Below are 13,760 nucleotides of genomic sequence, written 5' to 3'. Positions count from 1 at the left end.
GTTTTTCACTTTTCGCTGGCTTAGTGTGCTGGCCCGCTTCCCACATGCACAACGGGCTTGCACTAGTGGACCTGCGCTGAACAGGCCGCCGAACTACAGGTCGCCTGCTTTGGCTGAGGAACGTTATTAACCTACGTTTGCTTAACAGGTACGTAGGCCGATTTCTACTGTACAGATTCTGTCTATAAGTCGCAGCGAAATGGTTGACCGTTACGAGTCGAATGGTTTTACTATACATGATCGCAAAACACGATTTGATGTTTTGAACCTGTTTTCGCTGAACGCACTGATGGGCGTCGCGAACTCTCACCAAACTTTCGCATACATTTGACGTATTGGCAAAATGAAGGGTGTTCATTTTGAGGCTGTCTTCGGATTTTTCCTTTGAAAATTGCGGGCTCCAAATTCCCAATTACAATTATTGTCATCTTTCCTCTACTTCTGAAAATTTAATTATTACACATTGTATTCTGAAATTACTGTGACGCAGGATGACCTATTGTACAGACGTTGAAAAATGAGCAGATGCAAGTAGAACGAACTGTCATTGCAAGAGAATTGCAAGAGATGTCCTATCGATACAAAATGACACTGGGCACAGAGGAAAATAAGTTGAATTCTCCCTTATCCCGAGAACATGACCTCTAATTGACAGTTTGAACCTTAGGTAGTATTGCGATAACCAGAGGGGTGAAACATCAGCCTAACAAATATATTTTTTCTATAGATCCCGCGTTCCCAGGGGTACATACGTTGTGAGGGAGACACTATATAGCTGGAAATCGAATCAGGACCTTTTGTTTTGATGACAATGACTAGTGAAACAAACATGTCAAAATATCATAATGGTGATTGAAAAAAAGAAAGGTGTTAAAATAAGTGATACAAATAAAAATAAAATAAACAAAGCTGTCATTGAAAGCAGTAGTTTAACGTCAACGAACGGAACCATCGCGGAAGCTCGGTATTGTCCCGCCACTTCAAGTGCATCTTCGCTTCCTCACTTGACGCAGGCAGCGCCCGCTATCGGCACACCCCGCCACCCACCACCCAGACTGCGATGTCCAGTGTGCACCACATTGAACGACATGAAAGCACACCCTCTCTCTCTCTCTCTCTCTCTCTCTTTATTGCGACATAGACATTGTGTCAGCAAAGCCAGACAAGTCTATGTCATTCTACCGGCTGTATCAGACGCATCTGGTTGAGATTAATACAATGAAGGTGGCGCTTCCTGGGGACTTGCCTGATAATCAAGCCCGCCACGCTGGTGGAGCGCAGAAGACCACGCATTTTCACGCTTCAAGAGCAATTGCATAAAGGTTGTCGAGGCGCACATAAAAAGTAAGCAAAGGATAAGTGCTAAATTTTGCGTTTGCGCTATAGAAGACTGCGTCGTGATTGCGCTTTGGAAGACGCGTCTGCGATTGCAGCGCATTCGTATCCGACCTGCCGCATGCGGTAGTGTTTCGCTATGAGCGCTAAATTGCACGAGCCCTGATTTGTGTCAGCTAGTCACTTGAACTTCGACGTACTGTGTAAACAGGAGACGATCGACAATGTGAGAATTCGAGTGCCGTGCAAGTCAACTGCATTCTGTGCGGCTTGCTTTATATTCGAAGCTCTCGTCTTGCTACAGGGTGCAGCGATAATCTTCTGTAAAGCCTAAGGAACTTACTAGGTTTTTCTTTCTTTCTTTCTTTCTTTCTTTCTTTCTTTCTTTCTTTCTTTCTTTCTTTCTTTCTTTCTTTCTTTCTTTCTTTCTTTCTTTCTTTCTTTCTTTCTTTCTTTCTTATAGAGCTCTGCGACGCCCCCCGTTTTCGCTCACGCCGTTCGTGTCGGCGCCGAAGTTCCGAGACGAACCATGCCGCCGCCGTGCAATAATTGCGGCGCACCACCGTTTGTCTCATTTTAACCCTAGAGAGGAATTCGGGCATAAATTACATCACTCCGCCTTCTTTGATACAGCCCTAAAATTTTTGAGAGCGGCGTTGACGGTGCTTTGACTGCTCTCTTTTGTACGTGTTTGCATGTCCTGTCTGTACATAAGGGCCCCAAAACAGCTTCTGAAGATACACAATCGAACGTGTAATTCTCTCACGGCGTTTTTCGTTCTTTTGGCGCTTCTCGTGACGGCAGAACAGTGATTCACGTGACATGATCAGGCCACATGCTCTCGAGTAATGCATATGTGAGAAGTATCTGTCGTGAAGTTTTTTTTTATCCTGCTTTGCTATTTGCTACGTACCCCCCCCCCCCCCCCCGGTTTTTCGTCGCGTATTACATGTTATCATGTTCGATTAACTTGTTTTTCACTGCATTTTGCGAGTTTACGATTGCGTAAGTGGAAGAAACAATAGTGTAAGCCACAAGCTCGAAGTCCACATAGGCTCAACGCTTAGCGCTCACATTGCAGACGTGCTTTACGAAGACATAAATGTGGAAGAGATACAGCCTGTAAGAATTGTAGTGAAAAGGGTGAAGTGGGGTGTAATGGAAAACAAAGCCAAAGGTAGAAGCTCCGGATTATTTAATTCATGCCCCGCCGCGGTGGTCTAGTGGCTAGAGAGAGAGAGATTGACTTTATTTAAACATATCCTGAGGAGGCTGAGAAAGGGCCATTCCGACCCTTAATTCAGCCTGGAGGCTCCGCCCAGGATGGCGCTGGCAGCCGAAGGCTTGTAGCGATGTCCCGGGCCCTCTGGACCGCCTGTAGTTGCAGCTTGTATTGATTGCTCTTGAGGGCTTCCTGCCAAGCCTCTTGGGTATTAAGTTGTGCTGCGCTATGGGTAGGGCACAGCCAGAGCGTGTGTTCAAAATTGCAATAGGGATGGTTGCAAAGGGAGCATGTGGGCGGTGTGTCGGGGTCGACTCTGTGTAAGGTGGATGGTGTTATGTACGTACGTGTTTGCAATCTTCTGAGAGTTAGAGCTTGTGCTTTGTTAAGTTTGGGGTGTGGTGCTGGGAAGGCACGTCTTTGTCCCCGGTAATGTGAAGTGATCTCGTGGTATGTGACTGCTTTGTCCTGGCTGCAGAGATTCTCGTACCGCTCACTCATCGAGGGGTCGTTGTCCGCGGCGCGGCGTGTGAGCTCACGCGCCAGGCGGTTGACCTCTTCGTTGGGATTGCAGTGGTCGAGTCCCGGTAACTGTCCCATGTGGGCTGGGAACCAGGATACGTAGATTTGAGCTTTCTCTTCCTTAACAAGGGTTTCTTTGCTCTCGTACTCTCTTATTGCGTTGACGGTGAGTTTTCCTGTGCTTCTAGCTACTAGGCCAGCCGCGAACGTTCGTGCCGCCGTCTTAGAGTCTGTGTATATTGTGGAGTAGGCTTGGCAGCTTTGCAAGGCTAGCGCGATCGCCATTTCCTCTGCTTCGTGGACATGGCTTGTTTGAACCGTTGCCGCGTTTATGAGGTTTCCGTCTATATCAACGACCGCTATGGCAAACGCCTCCCTGCCATAGTAGCGGGCGGCATCTACGAATAACGCGTGCGTGTTGTGTTTTTTAGATGCGGAGCATCTTATACTCGCGCCTTGTAGTGCGCCGTCCGCGCCGTCCGCACCGCTTCTCGAACATTCGACAGCTGACGCGCGCGCATGCGCCGTCGCGCCGTCGCCCACTCTTCCACCATCTGTGCATCCCTTCCTCCTCTACACACCGCGCGTGCTTCACTCCTCCACCATCTGTGCACCCTTCCTCCTCTACACACCGCGCTCGACATCTACAATTCTCCTGATTCTCCAGTGGACGCGCATGTGGCGTCGCGCTTCGAGAACATTCAACAGCTGACAGTGCATGCGCCGTCGAGCTGTATATATACTCAACGTCGGCGCTCGCTCGCTCAGTTGCCGCTCGTCGGTTGGTTTGTACGGCGCGTCGACGTCCAAGGTCGCGGTGAAATGAATTCCAACGAATCCACAAACACAATGATCGACGTCCCTTCGACCAGCGCCGCCCTTTCGCATACGTGTGTACGTGTTCACTCATTTAACACCCCCTCCTACAACCACGTTAACCAATTTAGCCATCGACCCAAGTAAGTCGCAATTTAACACCCCATTTCACAACCACGTTAACCAATTTAGCCATCGACCCAAGTAAGTCGCACTTTAACACCCCGTTAACCAATTATATGCTCCGCATCCTCCTCAGTGTTCCCCCGAGGTAAGCTGCGGGCAATTTTTTTGCCTTGTTTATGAGCGCCCGCGCTCTGTCCTTCCTTCGCCCTTTGTTGAACGTAGGGTGAACGTTGCGGGGGATTGGCTCAACCCTAATGTGTTTCCTCACGTCATTACCAAGTTGTGTTCTTTTCTCTGGTTGAAAAATTGGGCAAATGCCTGCGTCTCGTAGGATGAGATGGCCTGCCTGCGCCAACGACAGGCGTGTGATCTGTGCCACTCTCTGAGCCTCGAAAATTTCTTCGGCTGTGTTGTGCAGACCAAGTTGCTCGAGTTTCTCGTTGCTCGTGCTATTGGGCAAGCCGAGTGCCGTTTTCGGTCCCTTGCGGAGCATGGAGTCGACCTTTTTGATTTCAGCCTTCGTAAGTTTCAGAAACGGGAACGCGTATGCTACGTGACTTACAAGAAAGGCGTGATACGCCTTCATGATGTTGTCTTCTAGGAGGCCTGCTCTCTTGTTGGCGATTCTAGCAATGCCTCTTGAAAAATTGTTCGTGCTTTTTTCAAGGCGCTTGAGTGCTTCTTTGTTGTGGCCCTCCTTGGCGCTTAACGTTAGCCCTAGTACTTTGACCGTATATACTTGCGGTATCGTTTGGTTATTCTCAGCTTTGAGCACTACTTGCGGCTCGTCTTCGCCCGAATTCCGTCGAGGGTGAAAGAGCGTTAGAGTAGATTTAGTGGGGGACAGTGCGAGTCCAGTTGGCTTAAGAAATTCTTCAGTTGTAGTCAGTGCTTGTTGAAGGATTCCTTCCAAGGCACCTTATGAGTGGGCACATGGGACCCATATGGTAATATCGTCCGCGTATATGGCATGGTGCACGGATGGGATTTGAGCGAGCTTCTCCGACAACTTGTGCATCGCCACATTAAAGTTCAATGGCGAGAGCACTGACCCTTGTGGGGTGCCGATATTTCCGAGTCGTTCGGGTTCGCCGCATTGCTCTCCTATGCGTATGGTGGCGGTTCGGTTCGCCAGAAAGCCTTTAATGTAGTTGTAGAATTTCTCGCCTAGGTTCATGTGTGATATTTCACCCAGTATATGTTCATGTTTCACGGTGTCAAAGGCCTTGGCGAGGTCCAGGGCTAATATAGCTTTGGGCGTGTGGAGGAGGCCGTAACATATGTGTTCTCTTAACATCAACATGGCGTCCTGTGTGGATAGTGCCCTGCGGAAGCCAATAATGTTGTGTCGAAAGAGCCCATTGCTCTCAATGTGGTCTGTGATACGGTTGAGTATGGCATGCTCAGCTACTTTTCCAACGCAAGATGTGAGTGATATGGGCCTTAAGTTATCGATGCTCAGTGGTTTTCCAGGTTTTGGGATGAGCGAAACCTTGGCACTACGCCATTCTTTAGGCACGGTACCCGTTTCCCATGCCTCATTTATCTTCTTAGTAATGATTACGATTGCTTTATCGTCTAAATTCCGTAGCAGTTTATTGTCGATTCCATCTGGCCCTGGCGCCGATCTGCCATTGATTTGTTGTAGAGCGTACCGTATTTCAGCTTCGCTGAATGGTTCGTCTAGCTTTTCTTGCGGTCGACCTCCATATGAGGGATTTTTGTTTTCCCAGGCTACTGATTTGCTTTCCAGTGGGAGATATTTTTGGCCTAGCGTTTTGAGGAGAGCTTGGGATCCACCACTATCCTGGGCGTGCTTGTGCACCAATCGTTCAATTTGCAGCTGGGTGCCACCTCTGGTGGGTTTGTCGCTGTCCGCCATAAGGTGTTTGAGCAGCCCCCATTTGCTTCCCTTCCTCATTTTGCCATCTGCTTCGTCACATGTGTTGTTCCACTGCTGGGCGCAGATTGTTTTGGCGTGATATTCGATTTCGCGGCCAAGGTCCGCGATTTTTGTGCGTAAGTGTCTGTTGAGCTTGTTTTTACGCCACGCTTCTTTTATGTCATGCCTTTTCTGCAGCAAACTGGCCAGGTGAGAGTCCATTGCCTGGATGGATTCATCAGTCTCGACTTCTTTGGTGGCCTCATTCGCTGCTATTTTTAATTCATTTAAGAGAGCTTCATATGATAGTTCTGTATTGCCCTTCTGCTCCCGTATTTTACGGAACTGGTCCCAGTCTGTGATTTTGAATTTTCTTGGCGCTTTCGCCTCGTTCTCAACGGTAATTTCTAGGATGCAGTGGTCGCTACCTAGGTCTTCGGCGAGGTTATCCCAGGTAGCTCTGACGTTCTTGGTGAAGGTTAAGTCTGGCATTGTGTCGCGCTGTACCGAATTACCTCTTCTCGAAGGGAGGGCAAGGTTGTTTATCAGCTGCAGGTCCAGCGCATTCGCGCTTTCTGCTAGCTTGGTGCCTTTGCCTTCGCTTTTTAAGTATCCCCATTCGGTACTCCTGGCGTTAAAATCGCCCGCTACTATGAGCGGATTGTCACCCGCCATTTTTACCGCCGAGGTAAGCAGTCTGTTGAAATCTCTTTTCTTATCTGATGGAGAGCTGTAAACATTGAGCACGAAGATGCTTCTTTTAACAGCCCTGTTTGGTAAGATTTTCACCAGGACCGTTTCCAGGCTTTTTTTGTATACGGGGGCGTCCCTTTCGGCGAAAATTATGTCCTTCCGGATGAAGGTAGCCACTCCTCGCGTCTTGTTCTGCTCGGGGTGCAGGGTCGGCCTGGCTACCCTGTACCCCTGTATGCCAATGCTTTTAGCAGTTTTGCTTTCTCCACATTCCTGTAGCAATATTATATGCGGCTTTTTTTTACAGGCTAGTAATAGTTGTGTTAGTGCTGCTTTGCGTTTCTGAAGTGAGTTACAGTTCCACTGCCAGATCTTAATCTCGTTACGGTCAGCAGCCATTTTGGCTTGGTAGCTTGTGTGCGTCGCGGCTCGTTATTTCCGCGAGATTGCGTGCATTGACTGGTCGGACTTTAGCTCTAGAAGGTATGCTCGGCACGCTTGCCGTAACCGCTGGTTTGTCCGCGCTTAGGCTCTGAGGAGCACCTGCCCCAGCTGGGTTGGTTGCCATCTTCTCCAGGCTCACGAACCTCTGGTCAGCTTTGTCAGTGTAAGTCTTAAAGGTTTCCATAAACTTGGCAAGCGTGTTCGCCAACGTATCAATTTTGTCGTTGAGCTTAGTTGTCACGGACTCGACATTTTTCAGTAGGGCTTCTTTTTCTATCGAGACCATCTCGATCTCCTCCGTCGTGTCGCTGTCGCTGTCTACGGCTTTGCGTTTGTGTGTGTTGTGGATCGTTTGTTGTGAGCGTGTTGTCGTTGGTGCCGGTGAGCTCGACAGATTAATTCCGTGACAGCTCTCTATTCTAGCTATTGAGGTCCGGAGCTGTTCAAGCTCCTTCTTGAGGGCCCTGTTTTCTTGTTCAAGCGCTACAATACGAGAATCGGGAGCATGCTCTGGCTGTGCCTTACCTTTGGGCTGGCTACTTGTGCTTCGTGCTTCACCTGCAACCCTGCTGGCCCAGGAGCCATTGTTCGGCTGCTGCTGCTGCTGCGTGGCTGTTGGCCTCGTTCTCGATCGGGATCTGGAGCACTCCCGAGGTGACAGGCGGTTGTCGGATCCCGACAGGGTCGAGGGGCGCCCTTCAGAACGAGAACGGCCTCTGGATCGAAAACGCCTTCTGGATCGGGAACGCCCTCTGGATCGGGAACGCCCTCTGGATCGGGATCTCCCCCTGGATGGAGAACGGTGATGGACGCTCGAGGCGTTCTCCCGTCCCGGTACCTGGTTGTGGTAGGGTTCCTTAAACGTGACAGACGTTGGTGCGTCTTGACGTTGTTGTGCTTGCCACTCTTGCTTTCTGCGTCTTCTTCTCCTTCTCACTAAGTATGGAATGTGGAAGCGTCTTTTGCATTCGCGATCTCCGGTGGGGTGATTGCCATCGCAAAGCTTGCATTTCGGCTCGCAGTGATGCACGCCGTCTTCTTGTAGCGTTTCACCGCAGTTGTGACATTTCTTGCTCGTGGCGTTGGTGTGCCGGCAAACATCGGCGCGATGGCTGACTCCTCCGCACGTTCTGCAAACATCGACTTGTCGCTTGTAGAGCGAGCAGGGAACCATGGCGGTTCCGCATATCACTATGCTCGGAACGCGCAACCCGTCAAAGAGGATTGCGACGACTTTGGTCTTTTAATGCGTCTTGCCTCGATGGCAGTGGGATTTCGGTCGTGCACAATCAGGCGTTTGAGCGTTGCGTCGTCAAGGGAGAGGTCGACGTTCTTGATGACGCCCTTGCATGTATTATCGGGTGCGGCCACGTATGCGGCAACTTCAAACGAGCCTTGGTTTGTGTGCAGTTTCTGCACGTTTACGTATGATGTGGCATTATTTTGGTGCGGCGTAGAAATAACAATGATGTTTTGCATATTGTTGGGGCAGATCGTGTCCTCCCGTGCTTGTTCGTCGGTGATCTGGGCGGCCATGATGACGGCTCTCGCCAGCAGAACGAGGTCGACTCGGGCTACGTCCAATCCACCTCTGGTTTTCATAATTACCTTGATCTGGTCTTTGGGTAGGTGGGGTAGCCTGGAAGCGGATACCACACGGTGTAGTGCCGATTGACTTTTTTTAAAGCCCCTGGGGTGCTTCGGCTGGTTGCTGTGCTCGACCGTCCCAGCGGCCAGCTCCTCGTTCGGCGGAGTCGTCTGTCTTCGGCGTCCCATGGCGGTGGCCCATCCTGGTCCGTCGAAGATCTCCGCGCTTACTTCCATTCCCTCCACGGTTACGGTGGAAGGCATTTTCAGTGCTTGGTTGTCGGCTGCGACGTACGGAGGTTGATCCAGTAGCTGCCGCGTCTGGCCGAGCCCTTGGCTACGTGTAACGGCCGTACTCCTCGTTAACCCTAGGTGTGGTTAGGGCTAGTGGGGACGCTCGCCGCGTCTCTACTTTAAAGTCCAAAAATATGTCTAAGAATTCACTCACCGCCAAAAATGGCGTCTCCACCAAAACCGCAGAGCTTGCTTGTTCGAATAAGCACAAAGCCAAGTGATCTTGAAGCATAGAAACGACCGAAAACATTTAGAAAAGCGGAAGCCGACGTTTTCACGTCCGCGCTCCTCGACGCCACCTAGCGATCCCCCGTGGTCTAGTGGCTAAGGTACTCGGCTGCTGACCCACAGGTCGTGGGTTCAAATCCCGGCTGCGGTGGCTGCATTTCCGATGGAGGCGGAAATGTTGTAGGCCCGTGTGCTCAGATTTGGGCGCACGTTAAAGAACCCCAGGTGGTCAAAATTTCCGGAGCCCTCCACTACGGCGTCTCCCATAATCATATGGTGGTTTTGGGACGTTAAACCCCACAAATCAATCAAATCATTATTTAATTCGCCCAACGGACGAATTCTTTAAAACGAAGACGATGCATTCTCTCCATGAAAAAAAAAATGCCAGCCCACGTCGACGGTTTCTGCATATTTTTGATTGCGAGAAGAATTATACAGGCACTGTCTACAGCCCTGTCTGTCCTTTTGCTGGGCGAAAGAGCATGACAGAGATACTCAGTTAGGAGGCTGTGTGGGTCGATTCGCAACTGCGAACTTTGATTATGAAGAAATGGTCTCGAGTGTTAGCGGACGCGCTATATCACTGTACGCAGCAACGAACGGCTCGTGTTCCCTTCTACGTGCTATGATATATCACTGCACAAACACGGCTCGTTTCCTGGGAGCGGCCATATTTTCATACACCAGCGTTTTAACGCTACAGCGTTAAAGAGCTCGTTTCGCAGAAATTCTGGCGTCTGTGTCGTCGTCGCTTGTTGAGAGCGAGAAATGATCATCTTTGCGTGACCGAGAAATCGAGAAAGATGAAAACGAAAGAAATTCTAGGTTCGACCAGGGATCGAACCCGGGTCGCTCGTTGTGCGAGCGAGTTTCCTACCACACCAAGCCATGCCCCTGCTTGTGAATAAAGTGAAAATAACCTCTTCTGCTTGGAAATGCAGTATACGCATACTGGTATTGTTGACTACTTAATATGTCTCTGAGTTGTCTTGTTTATGATATTATGTGCACTTTAGTGATTTGCTTGCGTTGGTGCACTTTTTGACACTATTGCGATTATAGATTTTATTTTCGTTTGGCACGAATCTCGCATGCTAAAATATGCTTGTAGTAGTACTGTACAACACCCTGTGTTTCTGAGTGTTAGTTTCTTTTTTTATGTAACAGTAAGCCTGCATCACTGTATACATTTTCTTTTTAGACCCAGGACTAGCCTTTGGCTACGGGTCCAAGCAGTATGATGATCTTTTGTGTTGTATGATTCAACAAATAAAAAAATAAAAAGATAAAGTTACACACATGCTTTAGAAACACACCCGTCCTGTATATATGCTTCACAATACAACGTGAAATATTCCCGTAATGTATGCGTGGTACACACATACGTAGCCATCAGGCGTCAAAATATGGGATTATCACAATGACTTCATAGTTTAAGGCCAGTCACCCGCTAGAAAAGGCACACGGGCCAGTGCACCCTCAAGGCCACGTAGTGGGTATACATAACAAGTTCGAAACAATTTCATACATTAAGTGTTTGATGTATACACTAGGAACAGTATATCCCTATCACGTTCAACTCTTAAGGGCGAAGAAGGGCCCCCCAATTTTCCGCAGTTGGGCGAGATCCGATTAAAAACAGTTAGCTGCAGCCCAAAAAAAAGCAATACTACTTATATTTCGTCGATTGACCAGCGTTTCTCGCCTGCTACACGTGCGCATGTTCTGTTTCTGCAGCCTCATTCGAATGTCGGCCGACTGATAGTGTCATCATTCTGCATTAATAAAATAGTTAACACTGGTTCGAGTGTTCTAGCACCATTATCCTTCGTTGCATCTTTTGCACACCGCCCCCGGTGATTTAATCCTCTAAATATTGTGCCCGTTAGATCAATCGAAAATTGCTTTCGTTTTCTTTTGTCTGTTTGTTTTTGCTTTTCTGTAGAACTTGCACTTTTGGAATGAACTTGAAGGATATTTGTGCAGACTCGATGCTGATCAACTGAAAAAAAAAATTGCATCAACATGTATTTTGTTAAATTGCACCTATAAACTGGATTCGTTCAAGGTGCTGAAAAGTTTGTATTGCCGCCTCCTACGTATCGAAATACTGAGACAGCATTATTTACAAATAAATAACAGTAAGACATGCTCTAGCACTTAACTACTTTGCCCTTTTATGGAAGTATTTTTTCAAATCTCGAAAAAAAAGTTTTTATCCCAACAACTCTTCAATGTTGATCCCACCCTACGCGCCGCCACCGGTGGTAGTTCTGGTACCGGCGCACAGGTCTATTTTATTTATTTATTTATTTATTTACATTTATTTATTTATCATAGTACCTCCAGCGCCCAAGGGCATTACAGGCGGGGGGGGGGGGAGAATACAAAATTTCAACACTGAATACAGATTCTCACACTTCTACATCACAATAATAACGCAATTCATTGTCAACTATACGTAGCGACACGTGGGAGTAGACAATACAAAGCAGCTTCACAGTACCGTTTCGTCCCTACACATCCTCACAAGTACACTACTCTAGACCCTGAAGTAATCTTGAAAATACTTCATGTGAAGTAACCTCTGCTACTTCAGAAAACAAGCTATTCCACCGCGCTATCGTCCTGGGAAAAAAAAATGACATTTTAAATTCGTCAGTGCGGCAGCTTATTTTTCTTATCTTATTGGCAGGATCTAGTCGCGGTGAAACGTAGTCCGGTTCGCAAAAGTATCTTGAGGGATCCAGACCTGTACGGCTATGAAATATTTCTACGTCAACGACCGTCAGCGAGGGGTAACGGTGGCAGCCAGACACGGCAGCTGAAGCGAGATTAGACTTGCAAATGCCCGTGCCGCTTTTGTAACCGCGTGAGCGTCCCGAGGGAGAAGAGCTGGACAAGAGTCGCACACTCCAAATGAGATTATCCCCGCCTACATTCATTCGGTTTGATCCGCTAGAAGTGTGCATCGACTTGCGGCATATACGCCGGCCGTCTTTTCATGTCTGATGGAACTTGCCTTGGCTGGAATCGCGTGGTAGCGTTGGGTCGTGAAAACAGTGGCTCGGAGTGAGAGTGAAGGCCCTCTTCTTCGCCTTCTTTTTCAATTTACTTGCGTTTGTGGTGAATCCTCACGACTTCTAGACAGTGACACGCTTTTGACAAGGCCAGCGTCATATGAATGCATCTAATGCGTCGTATGAATGCACGCGCGCGCGCGCGCGCGTGTGCGTGCGTGCGTGCGTGTGCGTGTGTGTGTGTTGTGTTTGCTCTCACTTTCTGCTTATTGTCATTTCTCCGGCAAATTACCAACGTAAACAACAACGGAACTTGCGTGCGAACTTAAAGGGAGATTTACGAGGACTTCGGCTTACATATGTCACGGTCCCTCATGTTTATATTCATGTGGTCGCAGCCAGCTGACGCCCCTCCGATGGTCAAAAAGCGTCCGATTTCGGCTTGCTGTGACAGCTGGTTGGAAAATTTGGAGACGTGATTCACTTACGCGCCTTCCTTTTCCAGCAAACAACGCAACAAAATAATAGTAGCCTCACGGGAAAAATTTGCGCGCCCAAAAAAAATTTCGGGGTGGTTACATGCCCAAACTACAGCTCTGCTCTTGCCACTGGTGGTGAGGGAGATTACACCGTGGCCATGATGTATGTTAATTAGAGATAAAGAATACTAAATCAACCACTTGCGCATCCACATCGTGAAGGAGCGTTTTAGCAAGCGCTGGCGGGTGCATGGCTCCGCATTTGGGGAGCAAAGTTTCATGATGACAAGGCCCCCGTTCATTTCTCCTCCAATTCTGTTGGTAGAATTCAAAAGAGAACATATTTCACAATAAATGGAAGAAAACATCAAAGAGAAGCGATGATATCGGCTATCGTCCTGTCATAGGTCCCTGGCTTACTGGGAGTAAACAGGTCTTGGAATGCGCAACATCATGGGCCTTCCGCCTCCATTATCGTCAGAAACGCGTGTTGCCTTAACCTTTAACAATGCCGAGACCTACTGAGTAAAAAATTGCCCGCAGCTTCCCTCGGGGGAACACTGAGGAGGATGCGGACCATATAATTGGTTAACGGGGTGTTAAAGTGCGACTTACTTGGGTCGATGGCTAAATTGGTTAACGTGGTTGTGAAATGGGGTGTTAAATTGCGACTTACTTGGGTCGATGGCTAAATTGGTTAACGTGGTTGTAGGAGGGGGTGTTAAATGAGTGAACACGTACACACGTATGCGAAAGGGCGGCGCTGGTCGAAGGGACGTCGATCATTGTGTTTGTGGATTCGTTGGAATTCATTTCACCGCGACCTTGGACGTCGACGCGCCGTACAAACCAACCGACGAGCGGCAACTGAGCGAGCGAGCGCCGACCTTGAGTATATATACAGCACGACGGCGCATGCACTGTCAGCTGTTGAATGTTCTCGAAGCGCGACGCCACATGCGCGTCCACTGGAGAATGAGGAGAATTGTAGATGTCGAACGCGGTGTGTAGAGGAGGAAGGGTGCACAGATGGTGGAGGAGTGAAGCGCGCGCGGTGTGTAGAGGAGGAAGGGATGCACAGATGGTGGAAGAGTGGGCGACGGCGCATG

General features: G+C 48.8%; 1 protein-coding gene across 1 annotated transcript in view; it reads left to right on the top strand.

Moving 5' to 3' along the window:
* Window positions 1–13,760, top strand: part of LOC119188163 (uncharacterized) — a 173,790-nt gene continuing 160,030 nt past the window's right edge. The window contains exon 1 of the mRNA XM_075894518.1: window positions 1–148. The gene's annotated coding sequence lies outside the window, so the exon portion shown is untranslated. The remainder of the gene's footprint in view (window positions 149–13,760) is intronic.

The sequence above is a fragment of the Rhipicephalus microplus genome, chromosome 1 (assembly GCF_043290135.1).
Source record: "Rhipicephalus microplus isolate Deutch F79 chromosome 1, USDA_Rmic, whole genome shotgun sequence".
Lineage (NCBI taxonomy): Eukaryota > Metazoa > Arthropoda > Arachnida > Ixodida > Ixodidae > Rhipicephalus > Rhipicephalus microplus.
Note: the sequence above shows the minus strand (reverse complement) of the source record. Positions and strands in the feature narration are given on the sequence as shown.